Source organism: Mauremys reevesii, linkage group 8 (assembly GCF_016161935.1).
Source record: "Mauremys reevesii isolate NIE-2019 linkage group 8, ASM1616193v1, whole genome shotgun sequence".
NCBI classification, from domain to species: Eukaryota; Metazoa; Chordata; order Testudines; family Geoemydidae; genus Mauremys; species Mauremys reevesii.
The window spans coordinates 33,516,864-33,538,146 of NC_052630.1; the positions used below are offsets into that span (position 1 = coordinate 33,516,864).

At 43.7% G+C, this 21,283-nt stretch overlaps 1 protein-coding gene across 1 annotated transcript in view; it reads left to right on the forward strand.

The window, feature by feature from the left end:
• Positions 1–4,320: 4,320 nt before the first annotated feature.
• The window catches only part of CTNNA1 (catenin alpha 1), a 209,240-nt gene continuing 192,277 nt past the window's right edge, over positions 4,321–21,283 (forward strand). The window contains exon 1 of the mRNA XM_039485027.1: positions 4,321–4,482. The gene's annotated coding sequence lies outside the window, so the exon portion shown is untranslated. The remainder of the gene's footprint in view (positions 4,483–21,283) is intronic.

Here is a 21,283-nt window from a genome sequence, read left to right on the forward strand (position 1 = left end):
ATTGATAGAGTTCCCTGTTATCGTAATCCAGGGAGAGCTATTAATCAGGAGACAAACTCCAGTCTAGTCCCTGAGGTGACTATTTTTATATCTTTTGCTTTGATTGCTGTATCTTTAAACTTGTGATACATGAACCAACAGAACTGCCACTTAATCTTCTATCCTTAGTTAGCTAAAAGGGATTGTTGCCTGCAGTGTTGTGCTGATTTTTATCCAGCATTTTGTCCCAAAAAGCATGTGAGATAAGTGCTGAATGCAGAAGCCACCGCAGGAGGCCAAGGCATAATATTAAAAGAATTAATGAAAGAGAGCAAGCCATTGAAGTATAGACTAAATTTTATTGAGAATATGTTACAGATCAAAAATAAGTGATTGGATTCCCTGCTGCCAGTGACACTAAAAATATTAATGGTTTGGTGCAAACTGAATACCCAAAACCCTTAACAATCTGTCTGTTAAAGAGCCTGTTTGTTAAGAAGACTGACAATGAACATTTCATGCTATCTTAATTTGTCCCTCAGGCAAGGTTACAGTCATGGAATTAGGACCTGATCTTCTTCCCATTGACTTCAATGGAAAAAATCAAAGTGACTTAAATAGCAACAGGATTGGTCCCTTGGTGCATGGGGTCTATTTTCATTGAGGACTCTGGAATGATGGCCTATGCTCCTGTCTCTGTCCTGGGACTAAATGCTCTCCTCTCTTAGTTAAACCCATGAGAGGGGACAAAATCTGAAAACTCTGCCTGGTGCATTATCTCTTCTAGGGCCAGTGACTTGTTGGGGGGGGGGGGCATGATCTAAGGGGAAACCTACCTTCATCCTTGCAGAGCATGGATAGGTGCCTCCCCTGTGATGCCTCCTGGCCCCACAGCATGGCTCCCCTGGACATCTGGATGAGAAGTGCTTTATATCCCCCTGCTAAATCACACAGAGCACAGCTATACTCTCTTTGACAAGTCTCTCTGTTGTTTTGATTGACATCAGCCAGACAATAGAAACAGCAAGTAGATTCAGATGACTCTGCCATTGACATGGTTGAGATATGAAAAATTAATTTAATTCAGTCACTATTACAATGCAATCATAATTTCTACAGAAACGTTATCAAAAGTCATCTCAAGGTGCGCTACAAAAAGCAATACAAAAATCATTGAATATGGCATAGAAAGGGTCTATTTCCCAAACAGTACTGGTACTTTGTTAAAAACTTTGGGGAAAAAACGCTATTTAAAGACAACTCTTCTCAAACGCAAACCTGCCAACCCTACCTCAGCTAGATTAAGTCAGTTCTTAAAAGTCTGTTTTCTTCTAATGGAGGCTCCTGCTCTATGTGATTCAATTAAACATTTAAAATGGTATGCATCATTTTCTGAAATCTTCCTTGTTTGCATTATCACAGCTTGACAGCCCTTTTATGACACAGATTTCCAGTATTTGCCGTATTTAAGATACTTGCATGAAAACAGGAACTTTTTGTAAAAGCAACACTGTCAAAAATATTAACATAACATTTAGATTTTATAAAGGAAAAAAAGCAATTAACAAAACCTGAGCGAAATAGAAGAGTTTGACATTTATTTTTTAAATTTCAGTGAAAAGATTTTTTAAAATGTGTGTGTATAAAAAAACCCACTACTCACTACTTTCCACTTTGTTCTAAACCAGGCCTGCACAATTCATAAAGCAGCGAGGGCCATATTACTCCAAAGAAAACAGCTGAGGGCCGAACCCCCCCCGGCCCCACCGACGCCCCCCCCCAGTGCTGCCAAGCCCCCCCGAAACACAACACTCCCTCCCAGCACTGCTGAGCCCCCCTGAAATACTCCCCCCCCAGCACCACCCGCCCCACGGAAACAAACCCTTCTTCCCCAGCGCTGCCCCACCGAAACAGCAGTATTGAATCTTGGTAGTATGTTATAGCGGGCTCCTAAGGTAGTATAATTAAGGTAAAAGAAAAACATATTTTTGCTACAAGTAGAATAAGATCTTCCCCCCACTTTGTAATCAATTGCCTTGTTGAATGAATGAGGTGTGAATGAGGAAGGCGTGGAAAGCAAGCACCTCAGACAGCTGCAACCCTTGGAGAGGGGATGGGAGCCAGACCAGATCAGTAGAACAGGTCAGCCACCGACTCGTAGCTCGTCTCCTCAGCCTCCACCACTGCCCGCCTGCTCGCCTCCTCAGCCCCCACTCCCCCGCCGCCAGCTAACCTGCCCCCCCGCCACTGCCCGCCCGCTCACCTCCTCAGTCCCCACCCCCGGCTCGCCTCCTTACCCCTGCCACTGCCCACCTGTCTCTTCAGCCCCCCACCCTCAACCGCCGCTTGCCTACTCACCCCCCACGGGCCGCACAGTGAGCCCACCTACTCATCCCCCGCGGGCTGCACAGTGAGCCCACACGGGCCGCATGTTGTGCAGGCCTTTCTAAACCTAGGCCTAGGTTTAGACAGGCCTAGGCCTGTCTAAAGAACTAAAGACACACCAAACTTTTATTATGGAATTTGAAACACATTAATCATGCCTGGTATCAGGCTTCAAAAGACAAATTCAAAGCTCTGCCTGTTTGTCAAATGATTCACTAAGGTTCAGAAACCATGTAAGTGGAGGAATGCCCAAATCCAAAAGTCCCAGTGTGGGTTTTGAACACTTGGTCTGAACCATTCCAAAGCCATTATACATCTGCAAAATTCACATAAACCTCTTTTCTAGTTTTGGTTCCTGTGGTTTTGCACCCCATCTCCCTTGGATTTTACATTTAAATAAAGATAGACTGGTTTTGACTGAGTTTTACTGTACCTGCTATTGTATCAGCACTGGGCAAAAGGGCAAGTTACCCATGTATTTGATGTGAAATTTTAAATTGGCCCAAGTTTTCTGGAAACTGGGTTCTGGTTCACTCAAAAGTAGAGATGGGCCTGAACCAAAAACCTCAAACCCAGATCAGACATGAGAAATGCCCAGTGCTCATATGAAAGCAGTTACAGTAAGACTGATTTTGACTGAGTTTAGCTTTATTTAAATGTGAAACTCCAGGGAGTGTGCTGTGAAACCACAGCAACCAAAACAGGAACAGAGGTTTAGGTGAATCCATTCAAAACAAATCACACTATTATACATCAAGTACCGGAGGGGTAACCGTGTTAGTCTGGATCTGTAAAAGCAGCAAAGAGTCTTGTGCATCAGATGCATCCGACAAAGTAGGTATTTACCCACGAAAGCTCATGCTCGAAAACGTCTTGTTAGTCTGTAAGGTGCCACAAGACTCTTTGCTACTATTATACATGCCTTTGCTGAGAAAGTGAAACGAAGCCCTTGAGTTTTCTTTGCCCATATGAAGATGCAGAGTGAAAGAGAGTATGACCAACTCATTCAATACTGGAATGTAGTTAGGTTTGACTAATCTCCAGTGATCCTGGGTCAGAGGAGGTGTTTGAGGAGTGCAAGTGTTTTGTATAGGTTTATCTATCTAAGCAATGCTCATCATTGTAGTAGTGGGATGGTGGGTTTTGGGCCTGAACCAAACACTCCAAACTTAAGGAGACAGGTTGGAATCTGGACCTGGATCCTGATTTGAATGTCTCACACTGGAATGAGCCAAACTCCAGACTCAAACTCCTTCAGTGAATGAGAGGTTGAAATCTGAACCCAGATTAGATCCAGACTTCATGATTGAGTATCAGTCTGTGAAAGGCTGAATCAGATCCAATGCCTAGCCTGATTGCCTTGGGAATTGAGATCCAGACCTGAACACTGATTTGTGGGGTAGGCACCTGTCCTGTCCCACTTAAGCCTCATTCTACCTCCTTTGCCCTATCCCTCTACAGCCAGGCACCATGATGCATCCCATTTCCCTTGGGAAGACTCTATTAGCAGCTCCAAACCCTTGTGCTCTGGGGCAAGACCCTCTGCCCCCTCCAGGTCTCACCCCAGTCCCTGGCCCACTGCCCCCCCATCTCCCCACCTGACATGTCAGGCCTCACCTCACTCCCCTGGCCCTCTGCCCCCCCAAACTCACCCCACCCCCCTCCGGCCCTCTACCTCCCCAACTCACCCCACCCTCCGACCCACTGCCCCGCTCTCTACCCCTCCCCCAATGTTCCCGCCTGACACACGCACCCCGGCTCACTGCCTCCCAGGCGGGGCCCTCCCCTGCTGCCAGCGGCCCAGGCACCTTCCTCTCACCTGAAACTCTGACTCACTCTCACTGCCCCCCCGCGGGCTGTTCCTGCAGCGGCCGCTCCGCCCGCCACCGCGCGGGCAGCGCTCTAGCCTCTCACCTGCGCAGGGCGGGCGGTCCCGGGAAGAGCCGGCGGAGCTGTAGGGGGAGGTGCCCGGAAGAGCCGGCTAGGCCGTGGGGGGAGGTGCCCGGAAGAGCCCATTTCCTCCTCTCCAGTCGGGACGGGCGCGGCGCAGAGACAAAGCAGCTGAGGCGGCTCCGGGCTCAGGATCCACCGGTGCCTTTTCCCGGCCGGGACCCGCAGGTAACTTCGCGGCCCAGGGCCCCTTCCGTGCCGCTGAGTTAGAAACTTTTCCTCCCGCCGCTAACGGGGCCTGGCCCGCGGCCCCACCCCCGGGTCACCCCTCCCCCGCCAGTGGGCCCGGGCCGGCCAGCGCGCCCCGCCCCGCCCCGGGCAGCCCCCAGGCCCGCTAGGCCCCAGGGCGCCTCATGGTGCAGCGGCCCCGGCCGGGCCGCCGTGCTCTGAGCAGGGCCCCTCGCCCCGCGGGAGCCGCGCTGCCCCAGCACCGCAGCCGGCCTGTCCCGAAGCGGCCCGCACAGCTTCCTGGGGCCGCCTCCCACTGTTGGGAGGGTCGGGCCCCCGCCCGGGGAACCAGCTCCCCGCCCCACGCCTCAGCCATAGAGCCCGGGGGCGCCCAGCCCCCTTCCCGGGAGTCTCGGGCGTTAGCGCTGCCCCCCAACTCTAGCCGCGGGCTTTGTTTTAGGGAGTTGTAAGCCGCGTTGGCCCTAGATGTGAGCGGGGCGAGTTGGGTGGGGGAAATATTTCTTATTGGCCTCGCAGTTGGCGAAAGAGCCACGTTTTCGAGCACCCACAGCTCTTGTCTCTGTCACCCACAGCAGTGGGGCCAAAACAGAGAATCACCCCACCCACCTTCTCTTTGTTTTACCAACACGTCCCTACTCACTATATCCAACTCCCCTGTTGGAGCATGAAAGACCTGCAGAAACAGGAGGAAGCTGACTATTGTGAAGGGCTGTCAAAGCACAAGATGACAAAATAGAAAAATAATTTTCCTTAATCTTTCAATTATAGTGATTTTTAGATATTACAGTAACGTTAGTAGGGAAAAGTTTTCAGAGAAGTATAACTTTGACTTGTTTTTTAAGCTCACATTGTTTCTTGAAACTCTCCTTGTGCAGAAAATAGTCTGTTAGTACACAAGTAATCCCCAACTTTTTAGTGGGGTGGCAGGTGGCCTAGTACTCTGCATCCACTTACACCACAGCTTACACACCACAGCTTACACACCACTTACATCATGTATTTGGTCTGTACTCCCACAGATGGAAGTTGTTCCAGTTAATAAGAGGACTGAACTTAGCCCTATATGCTTAGCTCTCAAGGGCAGCAGTTGTAAGGGGAATGTGTTGGCATTCTCTTTCATTATCTGTGGAGGACTCTGTATAGTGGATTTTGTTTTGTAGTTGAAGATGTCTGGCAGACTGCAGGCCTAACATTACTCATTCCAGCCACACAAGTACAGTGCTTCCATTAATGCAGTAGCTTAATCGTCACGTAGGCCTCTTGCCAAAATCGACACATTGCTGTGTTGTCTTGTAACTGTGAGGTGGTGTTTCTGTACTGTGTTCACTGTAAGAAATGAGAGAAAGTGGTACATAAGAAGTAGCCATTAAAATGAGTTTCAGGGTCATCACTGGATTGGTTTTCACTTTAGGCATGAATAGCTTGTTGCGTAGTCTACCTCTGACTTGCAAAAGCAGTAAAACACATGAGAAATAGTAAAGTTACACAAGTTCTGGGTGGGTGTAGAGAACCTGATACAAGATGTATTTCTCTTCCAAAATTACTTATACAATATCTGTACAGCTACCTGGTGATCCCTCTGAACACTTTTATTTCTGGTCAGTAGCGGTGGTCAGTTACTCCCACTGGTCATATGCTGCCAAAATCCCTGTCTATCACTTGACTACTGCACTAGTCTTGTATCTGGCCTTGATGCTTGTGGCCTGGCTCCCCTCAAGCCCATTCAAAATGTGGATGCAAAGATAAGAACATAAGTGTCCATACTGAGTCAGACCAAAGGTCCATCTAGCCCAGTATCCTGTCTTCTGACAGTAGCCAATGCCAGGTGCCCCACAGGGAATGAACAGAACACATAATCATCAAGTGATCCATCCCCTGTTGCCCATTCCCAACTTCTAGCAAACAGGCTAGGGATACCATCCCTGCCCATCCTGGCTAATAGCCATTGATGGACCTATCAAGATAAAGAGCAAAGGCTTGATTGTCATTCTCCCCTCCTCACTCCACCCTAATAATTGGCTTCCCCATCTCCAGTCACACCATATACAAACTTACCCTGAAAGTTCTTCTCAGTTTTGCTCATCTTTACTCAACCAATGATGCTAGCCTTAATACCACAAGATTAATCCCATCTTCATGCATGAGGGGTAGCAAAACTTCAAGTCTGAACTTGTAAAATCACCATATTTTCCTCCAAGTCATTCCTCAAAACATACCTGTGTCCTAGTAGGTACTGTAAACCACAGTCTGAAAATTACTAAGCAGGTGGAGATTTGTAATTGTAGTCCTTGTCTTGCCTAAGAACTGTGCATCTCCTGTCTGTTTCCCAGTCTCCTCCTCCCTCTTGTCCCCCCTCCCCTTGTCTCTCTGACCTGTTTTATGTTGTCTGTTATTCAACTGTAAGCTTCTGGTGTCAGAGACTGTTTACTGTGTCTGTACAATATCTAGCACAATAGGACTGTGATTTGGCTGATCGCTAGTTGTTAGCATAATGTAAATACATAATAATGAGCTGCCTATGTCTTTGAACAAAGTTTTTTGTTTAAAAAAGGCCTCTTGAAAATGAAACAATTTACATAAGTGTTCTTAAGAAGAATCGTTGTGCCCTTTCTCTTAAAAATACAGACAAAAACTAAAAACCAAAACAAACTATCAAATGCTATTAAAAATCTTGTCTAATTTTATTTTTCAACCAATTCTAATAGGACTCTGAAATGGAGTAAATGTTTATGTAAGGAGGGCAGAGTTGGGATTAGAACTCTTATCTTCAGACTAATAACTAAAATATTCAACAAAATTATATTAATATTGAATGTAAAGTTTGTAAGCATATGAAGGTCCAGAAAGTAAAGAAGTGAATTAGTATATTCACTTTGGTTTCTTCCTGTGAATTTTGAGATGCTGTTTGTCATGGGTAATGGCAAGAAATTCATACAGTTATGTTTCTTTATTCAGAGAAGTTCCATAGTCCTAATAAAATTAATTGGAGGATAACAATTTAAGCAGGTCTTTTGCATAGATCAACTACTTGAGTGCCTCCCTTCTTGCAACTCATTGAGAAATTGATCTTACAAAAGAATCAACAATGACAAAGTTTAAACTGGAAATACATTTAAGTAGACTTTTAACATGAATTGAAATTAGATCCTGTTGTCAAACAGTGGTGGTGGCTTCTTAAACTCCTTTCTCATGCAAGGAATTAATTGGAAATGTTACTTATCATCTGTGATGAAACTGAAGTAATCCATAGATTTTAAGATAAGCCTGGGGTGAGGACTTAAGCATTTTCACAGCATTTTATGGTCACCTGTTCTACTGAAGATATAGCAATATTGTACTAACCTCAATTTAATATCCATCTTTTGAATTAACTGGACATCAAATAGAACAGGGGTCGGCAACCTCTGTCATGCGGCTCGCCAGGGTAAGCACCCAATGGGGGATGCGGGAAGCGGCGCAGGCGAGGGATGTGCTGGCTGCAGCTTCCTGCCGCCCCCATTGGCCTGGGACAGTAAACCCCGGCCAGTGGGAGCCGCAATTGTCCAAACCTGCTGACGCAGCAGGTAAACAAACTGGTCCGGCCCACCAGGGTGTTTACCCTGGTGAGCTGTGTGCCAGAGGTTGCCGACCCCTGAAATAGAATATGGCAGGTAGAATACTTGCTGAGGTGTTAACCTGAAACTGGAATGTAGGCCCTACAAATGTTTCTGTTCTTTTCTCTTGTAACACAATGCCTTTTTCTTGGAAATCCCCAAATGCTTATTCTGCTGAACTTCAAAGTTTGTGCGCTTAAGGGTTTGTCAACACAGGAAAGTTATACCAATATACACTAAGGAGTGAATTGATACTGGTGAAGCTTCCCTTGTGGATATACTTTCTGGTGTGGTCTAGCTTTGGTTGCTGTGCAAGGAGTTCAAGCTAAACCAAAAATAGCCATTTTTATTTCAGAATAAATGTCCACAAGACCGGTTATACAGATTTAATCTTTAGCTGATACAACTTCTCTATGTTACTTTTCAGGGTGGATTTGATTTAAATCATTACTAGTCAGGAAGACTTGATTTAATCATGGATTTCTACATAAGTGTATTCTTGTTGGTTGTTATAACCTTAATACGTAGTCTTCACAATTCAGAGATAGATGTAGGTTTCATTTTTAGAAGGTACACGCTATACATTTTTTAAGTGATTTATTTTGAAAACCTTTCAGATTAGTTTTACAGCTATATCAGAAAATGAATGATTGTTTATTTCATTAACCAAAGGTAAATGAAACTGATAGTTCACCTCCCTATAACTTCATAAATATCTCCAATTCAACAGGTAAATCATTAATATTTGGAGGATTTTCACCATGCTGTATTAGGAGGAGAACATCACCAGACAGACATTTAAATTGTTTTATTTAACTAAAACAATGTTATGTATTCAAAAGCAAACATATAATGTAACAAAACAAGCATATGAATTATTGAATTTAGTTAAACATTCAAGTTTTTTAAAGCAGGTTTTTGTTAAAATTGTTTTTAACTAAAATAGTTAAATACAATATTAAAAAAACCAAAAAATTAAATCACCTATGTCGGCCAGGTCAACATGAGAAATTTAAAATATTGGCTTCTGCAGCTAACTCAGTTGTCTTCACCTTCATTTTCCTGTTTGTTCATAATCTGGAGAAGAAAAACAAGCATTCCTGCTTTTTCAGTTCCCCAACGATTTCTCAATTCAGAATGAATTAGTCCAAAGGAAGAAAATATTCTTTCTACACCGGCAGAAGAAGCAACTGCTGTTAAAAGTGAGATTATCACTTCAACAGTCGCTGAATCCAAGTGCTTAAGTGACTTCCACGAGTTCACGGGTGTGATTTTTCTTTAAAACATTCTCAGCAAACATGTATTTCTTGAATGGTTCTTATTCTCAAACTGGCTCTCTTTTACAGCCTGCTGCCATTATAGGTTTTCCCTTCTAGTTAGAGAATGGTATGGTAGATCTCAAATCAATGAAGGCTACACTTGGAAAGACCTCAAGACTTCTGGAATATGCTGCTCAAACAGTTTCACTTTTGTTTCTACTGCCTGTCCATTCCCTTCTTCCATTTATCTCCAGACTTCTTCTCCTTGTCCAGATCTATTCCATCCCCCAACAATCTTCTATACTTTGAACTTTTTGAAACTGCACTTTTAGAGAAAGGTAAGGGATTGACTCCGTGTACACAAATTTGCAGAGGGACAATAGGGTTGAGGTCTGTTATTTCTTATCTCTATATATTTTATTTTAAAACATTTTTGCTGTTAACAAGCATGTTAGCCCAAATCCACAGTTTGAGAACTGCAAAGCTAAGCATCTCTGATGGTATCTTCTAGACTGAGCACTGAGCCCCATTGGGTAGATAGAAAGATTAACCTAAATCTATACAGAAGCCCCTGGAACCCCATAAAATTGGGTCCCTAATCCATGAACTGTTGGAACTCATTTACAAAACCTTTCTTAACCATTACATGAATATATTGTCTTATACTGTAGAATTAGAATTTACAATCCCTATTCCATGATGAGATACATTATAGCTCAAAGGTATCTTAATTAAAACTATCTTTAGGTAGTTTTTTTCCTCAAAAAGCATTTTATCAAAAAAACTAATTTAAATAAAAAAATCCAATTTAAAAAAAAACTGGTTTTTTTTATTCACCCTGTTATTTTTCAATACTTAAGTGGCTGAGCAGTGATGGAAAGAATCATTCTAAGAAATTGGATATATTCTGGAATTACTAAAATTATTCTGAATATCCTTTTTTAAATGCCTGGACTGTTGATTCTAAAATGTATTTCTGTCATGTGGAAGTTTGGTTGGAGATTATTACTTCCATTTTCTTTATAACAGCCTTATGCTAATTCTGTGTGTAATTGTATACCAGCCAAGATGATTTAAAAGACTAAGTTGCATACTTGCCTTGAAACACTCACTACATTGGGAGTGTTCCCTAATTTAGAGTTACAGCTAGTTTGGAGTAGCTCCACTCAATGGATCTATAATTCAGATTTGGTTTCTCAAGAATTTGTTTGCAGCTTTGGAGCAAGGTTGCAGATGTTTGATAGTACAGCTTTAAAAGTAGTAATTAGCTTACCCAATGTATGAGATTATAATTCTGTGGGTGGTTATTTATCCCAATACCTATTATTGGAGGAACTAAACAGGGAAGCTTTTGAGAATCACTTGTGTCATAAAGCAATGATAAAAGTAGAGCACAGAGTTTAACAGATGAAGAATAAAAAACAAGATTTCAGATTCAGCTGCATATTGGAGTCTTTCTGGTTGGAAAATCAGGCTATATCAGCCTTGTTCCAGGATGAATAAGGAATGTAGTGACTGACGTCCTTTCTGCTCTGACTAGCCCTCAAGAAGAAGGAATGAGGTCAATAGTAAACTGACTTTCTGTATTGCATGCAGTACTGATAAGATAGGAAGAGCATTCCTACTTAAGTGTACATGTGACCTTGCCATTCTCCAGCAGAAGCAAGTGGGCATCTTGATTTAAGTTTGACTCCCCTGATTTACCAAAGGGGAGGGATAGCTCAGTGGTTTGAGCATTGGCCTGCTCAACCCAGGGTTGTGAGCTCAGTCCTTGAGGGGGCCATTTAGGGATCTGGGGCAAAAATCGGTACTTGGTCCTGCTAGTGAAAGCAGGGGGCTGGACTCGATGACCTTTCAAGGTACCTTCCAGTTCTATGAGATAGGTATATCTCAATATATTATATTAATATTACAAGGTAAAGTGTGGGTGGGAGCCAGGTGTATTTAGAGGAGTTTGTAGGAAATCAGATAAATGACAAAAAAGGAGCCATCATTTGACTTGTAGATCTAGATCTACTGCAAAGCTTTCTCTTGGTGACAAATTGGGTTGTAGGATGTAGAAGATCAGTAATTCTGGGTTGCTTTATGCAGATGGCTTGCATGGGGGTTTTAAGGCCTTGTCTACATTGGAGAACTTATGAGTATAAATCTACTAGTATTGGTCTCAGTGTGGATGCTCTTATTCTGGAATGGGTACTTTTTTTTCCAGTTTAGCTTTTTCCACTGCTTTCAAAGTGACATAAGCTGATCTGGAAAAAGGCATTCTTACTTCAGAGTAAGAGGGCCCAGATGGGGATTCATGATGGAGAAACTTCCTCGTGTAGACAAGCCCTTATTTTTGGTCTTTGTAAAGCTTTGTACTGTAAAAATACGTAGGTCCTCTAGGGCTTTAAAGCATTCTAAAGACATAGGGAAAACATTGCCTCTTCATTTCTTGGCCTTATTGTCTCTCCCTGATATATCTTCTGCTGTGCCACTTATTAATTTGTATTGCTTTGTGGGGTAGAAGTTTCAGACCCATTGTGCTAGGCCATTGCAGAAACCCTCTGTTATGTTTCTACCTTGAGGAATTTTTAACTTACCTATTCAAATCTAATTTGCCACTCATTTAATATGGAATGGCTCTGAATAGTGACTGGCTAAGATCTAGAGCAGGAGTTCTCAAACTTGGGGTTGTGACCCCCTCAGTGGGTTGCAAGGTTATTATATGGGGGTCACAAGCTGTCAGCCTCCACCCCCAAACCCTGCTTCGCATTAGCATTTATAATAGTGTTAAATGTAAAAAGTGTGTTTTTAATTTATGAGGGGGGTTGCACTCAGAGGTTTGCTGTGAGAAAGGGGTCACCAGTACAAAAGTTGGAGAACCACTGATCTAGGGAAGGCAGGCTTCAGAGCTGGGCTCTCCTGTGCTCCTACAGTTCTGAGGGAGGGGCCATATAAATGGATGGGTTTGGGAGGGACTTAACTCTGCTCACTCCAGGTCTCGGTTGAGGATGTGGCAGGTAATGCAACAATGAAAGTGTAGGTATGCATTCTCAATCCTCTGGAGCGGATTCCTCAGTTGTCCAGTCAATAAGCCTAGCAGCTGGCAGTCCAGAAATGAGGAGCAGCTTGAGTTGCTCCCCTCTTTAGTCAGTGACCCAAAATATTGGGTGAGAGCAGAGTAAGCTGCAGGATTGGGTACTTGTGTTGGTAACAGTGCCCACTCTCCAGGCACACAGCTAAATTTAAGGCATGGTTTGTAGTAGGTAGTGTGAGAAATTTGTTTCCACTTCTACTGGGAGGGTTGTCTTGTGCACCTTTGCTACTGATAGCATGGCTTTTACCACTGTGTCACCCTGCCTTTCATGAGAGCTTATGCTTTCAATGAGAGGGATGTTGAAGAATGGATAGCAACTCTCCAGTGTCTTGTCTACGCTAGGAAAATGCATCCTATTAAATGCCTTACGCACATTTTAATATAATTTAGCATAGGCAAGGACAAGTTGTGTATAAAATGACAACTAACGTTTTTAAGGCATGATTAACTTCAGCAAAATACGTAGTCTCATTAAAAATTACTTCTATATCAGAAGACTGGAGGAGAGTAAATGTTGTACCTATATTTTAAAAAGGGCCCTAGTGGTAATCCAGAGGATTGCCGACCAGTAACCCTTACACTTGCATCTGGTAAACTGGTTGAAATAATGATTAAAAATAGAATTAAACACCTGAAAGGTATGATAGGGCCAAACAAGCATGGTTTGTGGAAAAGGAAATTGCATCTTGCTAATCTACTGATGTGTTCAAAGAATTCTGATAAAAGGACTGGATAAAGGAAAACCAGTTGATCTAATTTTAGATTTTCAAAGGGCTTTTGACAAGGTCTTTTACAAGAAGCTGCTAAAACTAAGTGCTCCTGGGGAAGAAAAGTATTGTCATAAATCAAACTGTCTGGGAGAGAGAAAACAGTGTAGGAATAAATGACTCATGTTCATCATAGCAAAAGGTTAAATGTGATCCCCAATGGCTGCAGATATCCTGGAGCAGCTGAGAACACTGAACTCTCTGCATCATCCCAGACTCTGCAGTTGAGTGCCACTAGGTTCTACAGTAGGTCTGTCTGTCTGAATATTTATTAATAATCTGGAAGGGAGGTGAGCAGTGAGGTACTAAGAAAACTGAAGTTCTTCAGAGGGATTTATAGCTGTTGAATGGGCAACATGATGGCAGATAGAAGTTCAGTATTAATAAATGCAAAGTAATGCATGTTGTATTAAAATTTGAGCTACTCATATGCTATACAGGGTTCTAAATTATTTGTGGCATCTCAGGAAAAGGACCTTTTCACCAAGCTGTCTACAGTGATACAGACTTCTGTTCAATATGCTGCTGAGGTCAAAACTGGCAAACAAGGTGGTAGGATGCACAAGGAATAGGATGGAGAATAATACAGATGATGTCACAAGGTCGCTATATAAATAGTAGCATACCCTCTTTCAGAACAGTGTGCAGTACTGGTCAACCCATTTCAAAAAGGATATTGCAGAATATGAAGGTGTTCAAACATTGGTGACAAATGATTAGAGGCGTAGAAAAACTCACATGAACAGTAATTGAAAAAAATGGAATTTATTCATCTCCTTTTTAAGGTGAATAGAGAGGGGGCATAGGTGTGTATGAAAGTGACGAATGACACAGAGAATGTAGATCTAGCGCTTGTGTCCTCCTCATCTCAACACAAGAACAATGGGGCATTCAGTGAAATTGAAAGAGTAATTTGTAACCGATAAAAGAAATTCATTTTTACTGAATGGCCTCAATGACAATTAGGCAAAAATTAATAAAAATCAGAGGTGGATAACAATATCCCAGTGTAGACAAGGCCCAAGTGATCAAGTGACTTAAACCTTCCCGAATATAGACAAAGCCTCACATATTACAGGCATAACCCCTACTATTCCAGTATGAGTGTTTTGTTTTTGTTTGTTTGTTTTTTTTTAGTTTAAATCCCTTCCCATATGACACAAACTAACAAGAGCTGGCATAATAGTGTCTACACTAGGGGTTGGGTGTGGGGTGGGGCTTTATACCAGCATAACAGTTTTTTAAATTACACCTTTGGCTATACTGAAAACTTTCCCATGGAGAGGAGTCCTTACTATGTGCCTGTAAAATGATGATATTGACTTAAGGCATAGGCTATGTCTACACTACAAGCGCCCCAGTGGCACAGCTTCGGCTATGCTGCTGTAGCAGTTGTAGTGTAGACACTACAGCGACAGAAGGGGTTTTTCCATTGCTGTAGTAAAGCCACGCTGAAGGCAGTACCTAGAATTCTTCCATTGACCTTTCTTCGATCTAGCTGCATTTACAGTGGGGGTAAGATAGACTTAACTAAGGGCATGGCTACACTCACAGTGCTCTACATTTGCAAATTAAACCAGCCCTCGGAGACCTCAGCAGGGAAAGCGCTGCAGTGTGTTCATACTGTCAGCTGCAAGTGCACTTGCATGGCCACATTTGCACACTTGCAATGGCATTGGGAGCGGTGCCTTATGGGCAGCTATCCCACAGAGCATCTCTTCCCACAAGCCACAATGCCAGAATGGGAAGTGGGTGGGTGGGTGCGGGGTATTCTGGGTCGAGTCCCAACGCCCCATGACGCATCGCTTCACATCCCAGCCATCCCTGTGCTTCTATCCACATTTAGCACCATCTTTCAACGTTTTTTGTACTCCGTGCTCTGTCTTCCCTTTTGGTCTGCGGGAATGGATCCTGAACTGCTGAGGAATATGCTGATGGGTCTCGCCAGCACGTCACTAATTGCAGTCGAGTTCCTTCTTAAGCTACAAACTGACAGCAAGGAGTCCAATGATGTCAACTCACATAAAGCATACGACACGAGATTGCTTGTGGCATTCACGGACATGCTCACCACTGTGGAACGCCACTTTTGGGCTCGGGAAACAGACACTGAGTGGTGGGATCACATGGTCATGCAAGTGGCTGCAGAACTTTCAGATGAGAAAAACCACTTTCATGGGCTGTGTGCTGAACTCACCCCCACCCTGTGGCATAAGGACACAAGATTGAGAGCTGCCCTGCCAGTGGAGAAGTGGGTGGCTACTGCAATCTGGAAGCTGGCAACTCCAGGCAGCTACCGATCGGTCACTAACCAGTTTGGAGTGGGAAAGTTGACTGTTGGAATCATGTTGATGCAAGTTTGCAGGGCCATTAATCACATCCTGCTCAGAAGAACTGTGACTCTGGGTAACATGCATGACATTGTGGTTGGCTTTGCACAAAAGGGTTTCCCTAACTGCGTAGGGGCAATAGGTGGGATGCATTTTCTAATTCTGACACCAGCCCACCTAGCCTCCGAGTGCATAAATCGGAAGGGGTATTACTCTCTGGATCTCCAGGCACTTGGGGATCGACATGGAGATTTCATTGATATTAACGCAGGCTGGTCCAGAAACGTGCATGACGCATGCATCTTTTGAAACACAGGCCTGTTCAGGAAACTGCAAGCCAGGACTTTCTTCCAAGACCAGAAGATCACTGTAGAGGAAGTCGAAATGCCCATTGTGATCCTTGGAGACCCCGCTTACCCTTTAATGCTGTGGCTCATGAAACGCTACACAAGGAGCCTTGACAGCAGCAAGGAGCGGTTCAACAACAGGCTGAGTTGGTGCAGATTGACTGTGGAGTGTGCTTTTGGCTGTTTAAAGGGCCGCTGGCACTGTCTGTATGGGAAGCTGGACCTTGCCGATGACAACATCCCCACAGTTGTATCCGTGTGCTGTACCCTCCATAACGTTAGTGAAGGGAAGGGTGAAAGCTTCACTCAAGCATGGACCTCAGAGGTTCAACACTTGGAGGCTGAATTTGAACAGCCAGAGAGCAGGGCTTTTAGAGGGGCCCAGCATGGAGCTGCAAGGATTAGGGATGCCTTGAGGGAGCAATTTGATGCTGAAAGCCACTAGTAATGTTTGGTGCCCTGCATGGTAGTGAAGTGCAGTGGTTCCAATGTTAGTAGGAATCTGTGTTTTCTACGTATGATGCACTGACTTGCAGTGCCTGTTGCTTTCCTGGGCTTATGGTATCTTTTACTTAATGCAATAATTAATAATGTTTTCAAAGCCAAAAAATTCATTTATTTAAAAGAAAAACTGTTTATTGAAAAGAAACACAACTACTTGGGAAACAGGGCATGACACATCTGTGCTGTGTGGAATGAGGGAAGGGGGTGGGGTGCGGAACGGGACAATTGGAGATTCATGTATGTCCTGTTATACTTGGTCTTCCTGTCTGGAGTGCCGTGCAATGCATGCTGCACTTCAGGCTGGCAAAAATGCATGGTGATGGGGGTTGAGTGCAGTGGGTAAGGGTTGTAGTTTGCAGGGCTGGGTGGTGAAACTATAGGTGTTGGAGACAGCTGGTGGCAATAAGAACCTGGAAGTTGGGGAAAGTGGGTTGGCAGTGACAAGGGAAAGAGTTTTGGGACAAAAGCTGCAGGGGGAGGTGGGCACAGATATGCTCTGCCTGCATTGCTACGAGCGCCTGTATTGAGTCTGCTTGGCACTCCATGATGCTTAGCAGCCACTTCCAGCTTTGGTGCTGGCGATCCGCATTCTGTTGGAGGACCCTCCTTTCACTCTCCCGCCACTTCTGTACTTTTTGATTTTCATTAGAGGACTGCTACATGACTTCATGCAGCATGTCCTCTTTGTTTCTTCGCGGACACTTCCTGATTCTTTGGAGTCTTTTGGCCGTTGATAAGAAGGACAGCTGGGGTCTCAAGGTTGCATCTGTAAAGCCAAAATGTAACACTTAACAGAGGCAGCATTGTTTACACCAGACAGAGCAATGATTCCGCTGTACTTAAAGACAAGTAGTGTACACAATAGCATGGGGTCGGCCACCTTTCAGAAGTGGTGTGCAGAGTCTTCATTTATTCACTCTAATTTAAGGTTTCGCGTGCAAGTAATACATTTTAATGTTTTTAGAAGGTCTCTCTCTCTCTCTCTATAGAAACTATTGTTGTATGTAAAGTAAATAAGGTTTTTTAAAATGTTTAAGAAGCTTCATTTAAAATTAAATTAAAATGCAGAGCCCCCCAGACCGGTGGCTAGGACCCAGGCAGTGTGAGTGCCACTGAAAATCAGTTTGCGTGCCACCTTTGGCACACGTGCCATAGGTTGCCTACCCCTGCAATAGCAGAAATTGCCCATCCCAAAACTAGTGCACATAACCCACAGGAGCCCCAAAATGGTGAGTAAGCACAGGGGAAAGGGGGACTGATTGTTTCACAGCTGTACTTTCCTCTGGGGTCTGTGCGTTGGGGAGAGCCAGCAGCTCCAGAGGCCCCCTATCCTGAACACTGTCTCCACATTTTCCACAGGATGCGTTTGTCTTGGAAGATATCTTGCTGCTGAGGGTGACCTGGGAAGCAAGGGGGAGGGTCTTTTACTAAAATGCAGCTTCTGCCCTGGCCCATATGCAGCTTGCCTGTATGCAGCAATGGTTCCCGCCCCCGTCATGGCACAGTGGTGTGGACACGTTAGCTTTACTGGCACAAGGAGCACATTAGCTCTGCGAAGGAACCTGTGCGAGCGGATTGCCCAGCTTCTGCATGAGACCTTTGAAGAGATCACTGAGGCCGATTACTGTGATATGTGAGAGCACATCAATGCCCTATTCTGCATCTAAGCAGGCATGCGGCCCTAACCCTCCTTGCCCCAAGAGCCCACACCGAACAACTTCCTTCCCAAAATAAAAGCCACTTACTGGGCACCTCCTCTGCTGTTTGTTCTTCCCCAAGCACCGTCTGCTGCGACTGGCTACCTTCCTCCTGGCTTGAAAACCGCTCCTGGCTGCATGCATCTAGGGATGCTGGGCAGTCTCCCTCTTCCTCAGCACCCTCGCTCCCGCTTTCCTCCTCCTCCTGCCTTGTTGAACTGGGCTTTGAAGTGTCCATGGTGGTCTTCGGAGTGGAGGTGGGGTCGCCCCCAAGTACCACGTCCAGCTCTTCATAGAAATGGCAGATTGTGGGGGCAGCACCGGAGTGGGGGTGTGCCTCCAGCGCTTTGTGATAGGCATTTCGCAGCTCCTTCACTTTAACCCTGCACTGCAGTGCGTCCTAGTCATGGCCACTTTCAATCATGTCCCTTGATATCTTCCCAAAGGTATAATTCCTACGGCTTGAGCACAGCTGGGACTGGACAGCTTCCTCCCCCCAAACACTGATGAGGTCCAGCACCCTGTCATTGCTCCATACTGGGGTTTGCCTGGCGTGTGGAGGCATGGTCTCCTGGAAAGATGCACTGAGAACACTCCATGCCTTGCTGAGCAAACAGGAAGGGGAATTTCAAAATTCCCAGACAATTTAAAGGGCGGGGTCTGACGGTTGGTCACCTTGAGAGCAGGGCAGTAGAGTTCAAAGTGATGACCAGAGTAGCTAGAAGAGGCATTGTGAGAGGCTGATCAGAGTGCATTAATAGACCAGGGCGTTCAGACTGGTGCTGCGGTGCTCCAGCTGGGGCATAGCAAGTGTTATGCTTCTCGTTGAGGTGCATTACTGGGGTGCTCCAGCTGCGGAGTCCGGGCACTCTACATGCCTTGCCAGTGTGAACATGTCGGAGTTAGTGCACCCAGGACTGGTTTAATGCACTCTAACTTGCAAGTGTAGCCAAGCCCTATGTTGCACAAGGTGTTAAATTTTTCACAACCCTGAATGATGCAGTTAGGTTGGTCTAGGTTTTTTTTAGGTGTAGGCAAGGCCTCAGTTATTGTTTGTAAAGTATTGTAGAGGATGTCAGAAGCTACTGTAAAAACGGTTAACTATTTAGAGGCTTAAAAGGCTGTCTGTGCTTGTGGTGTTGGTATGGAGTAGAAAAGTGGAAGATGGATTTTGGCTATATCTGTGCTGGGAAGAGCTTAGATACTGCATTGATAGGTGCTGTAGAAACCCCTATGATCATGTACAACTTGCAAGTTGGCAATTGATGTGCTCTCCAAATCACACATCTTCCTGAGAATACAAGCACAATTGTACATGTCCTAGTTCCTTTATAAAATCCATTAACATGGATTTAAGAGCTGCTTTTCCTGTACCCACTCTTTTGCATGCCTCCTGTGAGGAGCACAAGTCAGTGTTAGATCTTACTAACTTCTTTGTAAAGACTTATTACTTAATGTTGAAGGGGGTCTTACCAAAATCTTGGGAGTGACATACCGGTGCAAGCTCGATGCTGAACAGGATTTCAGGTCTTCTGAATGAACAGTCTTTTCTGTCATAACTCTGCTTCCATTTTGATGTAGTTTTCTATTTTATCTTTGTTTAGTTCCAGTTCTTTAATTAGATCAACTAGACTTCCATTAAGTCTATAGCTGTGTAATTGACCTTATAATCAAATTGCTCCAAAATCTCCTTCAGTTGCTTTGCAAATTCAGTGCCTGTGTAGGGAGAGTCTTCATATAAAATGTGTGCTATTTTGCTCAGTCCTTCTCACTCTAAAGCAAATGTCAACTTATTTAATAGTGGTTTGGATTCAAATATAGAGTCTGAAAATTGCTCTTCGTTTCATTGGGAAGTTGTCATAAAAAAAAATCCCATAACGCTTATGGGGTGGGAGAAAGCTGGCTGAAGTTGAAAAGTTCTGAGAGACTGTTGGGTATTGGTGACTTTGTTTTTAAAAAACAAATAACATTTAATATTGTGAACACCCATATGTCAGAAGTTCAAGGTGACTAAACCTGAAGAGTTCTCTTGCTAGTTTTATCATTGTATAAGCAAATTGCGAAGATCTCTGCCATGTTAAGTATGCAAGTCAGATAATGATTAGTGATCATTAATACTAATCACTCTCATTTGCTACATAAATCAGCAGCTTTCACAAATTTAAAAATTAGCATTGAATTCATTAGGCAAGGGCTTAATCTAAGATTGAAATATAAGTTATTTATCTTTGCACAGGATACATTAGATGCACTGCACTGTGTACCTTATGCAAGCGTCTAGATTCCAGCAAACCAAATCCATCCAATGACTTGCAGCTTTGACTTCTGAATAGTCAATTACAATTGACTGCACACTAGCAGTGCCCTTCTCCAATCACCAATGACTCTCTATTCTCTTCCAGTTTCTGCGGAGTTATTTAATTTTCTTATTGTTTTCTAATAGAAGACAATAACACGAACCTTAATCTCATCACTTCGTTCTTGTCAGAGTAGTTAGCTTTCATTCACAGACTGAAATCAGAATCTAGTGTTTCTGATGTCCACTTTCAAATATGTTCTGTTTGTTTAAATACTTCAGAAGTTTAAAAAATGGGAAGTGTGGTTTTTAAAAATGTCATCCAGTTGCTCATTTCCCTTGAAGTGTGGGTTTTTCACAACTGTGCTGAACCGTTTTCATGGACTAACAAAATTCATCATCACAGTGGAGGAATGAAATAAGCTCCCCATACATGTTGACTTCAAATTTTAGAACTTTCCTATATGTATGAACTAAAATCATGTCTGCCTCAGTAAGGCTTTGAGGTTGGTCTTTAATTACAGTAGTATTTTGAAGAATGAGGTGATCTTAACTAAAGATTTGTTGTCTTGGCCTCTAACAAACCAGATAATTTCAGTATGTCTCTTTGTGTATTTAAAACTTCTAATGAAGGTCTGGATTGAAGAGTTTGTTCTGCCAAAGAATGCAGTATACTACACATTCATAGTAATTTAGGAACAAAAATGTAGCTTTAGGATATGAGTGAGGCCAATCTTTATTTCTAACTGCATGGCTTATAGAGTGCACTTGAATTGCAGACTGAGTGCTTAAGAAGATCAAAACAAAAAGACCAGGATTTCTTTGCTTCTTATTGCCAGTAATCGGGGTGGGTATGAGTGATTTTTTGTTTGTTTGTTTTTTTGAAAGCCAAGCAAAAATTCATCTTG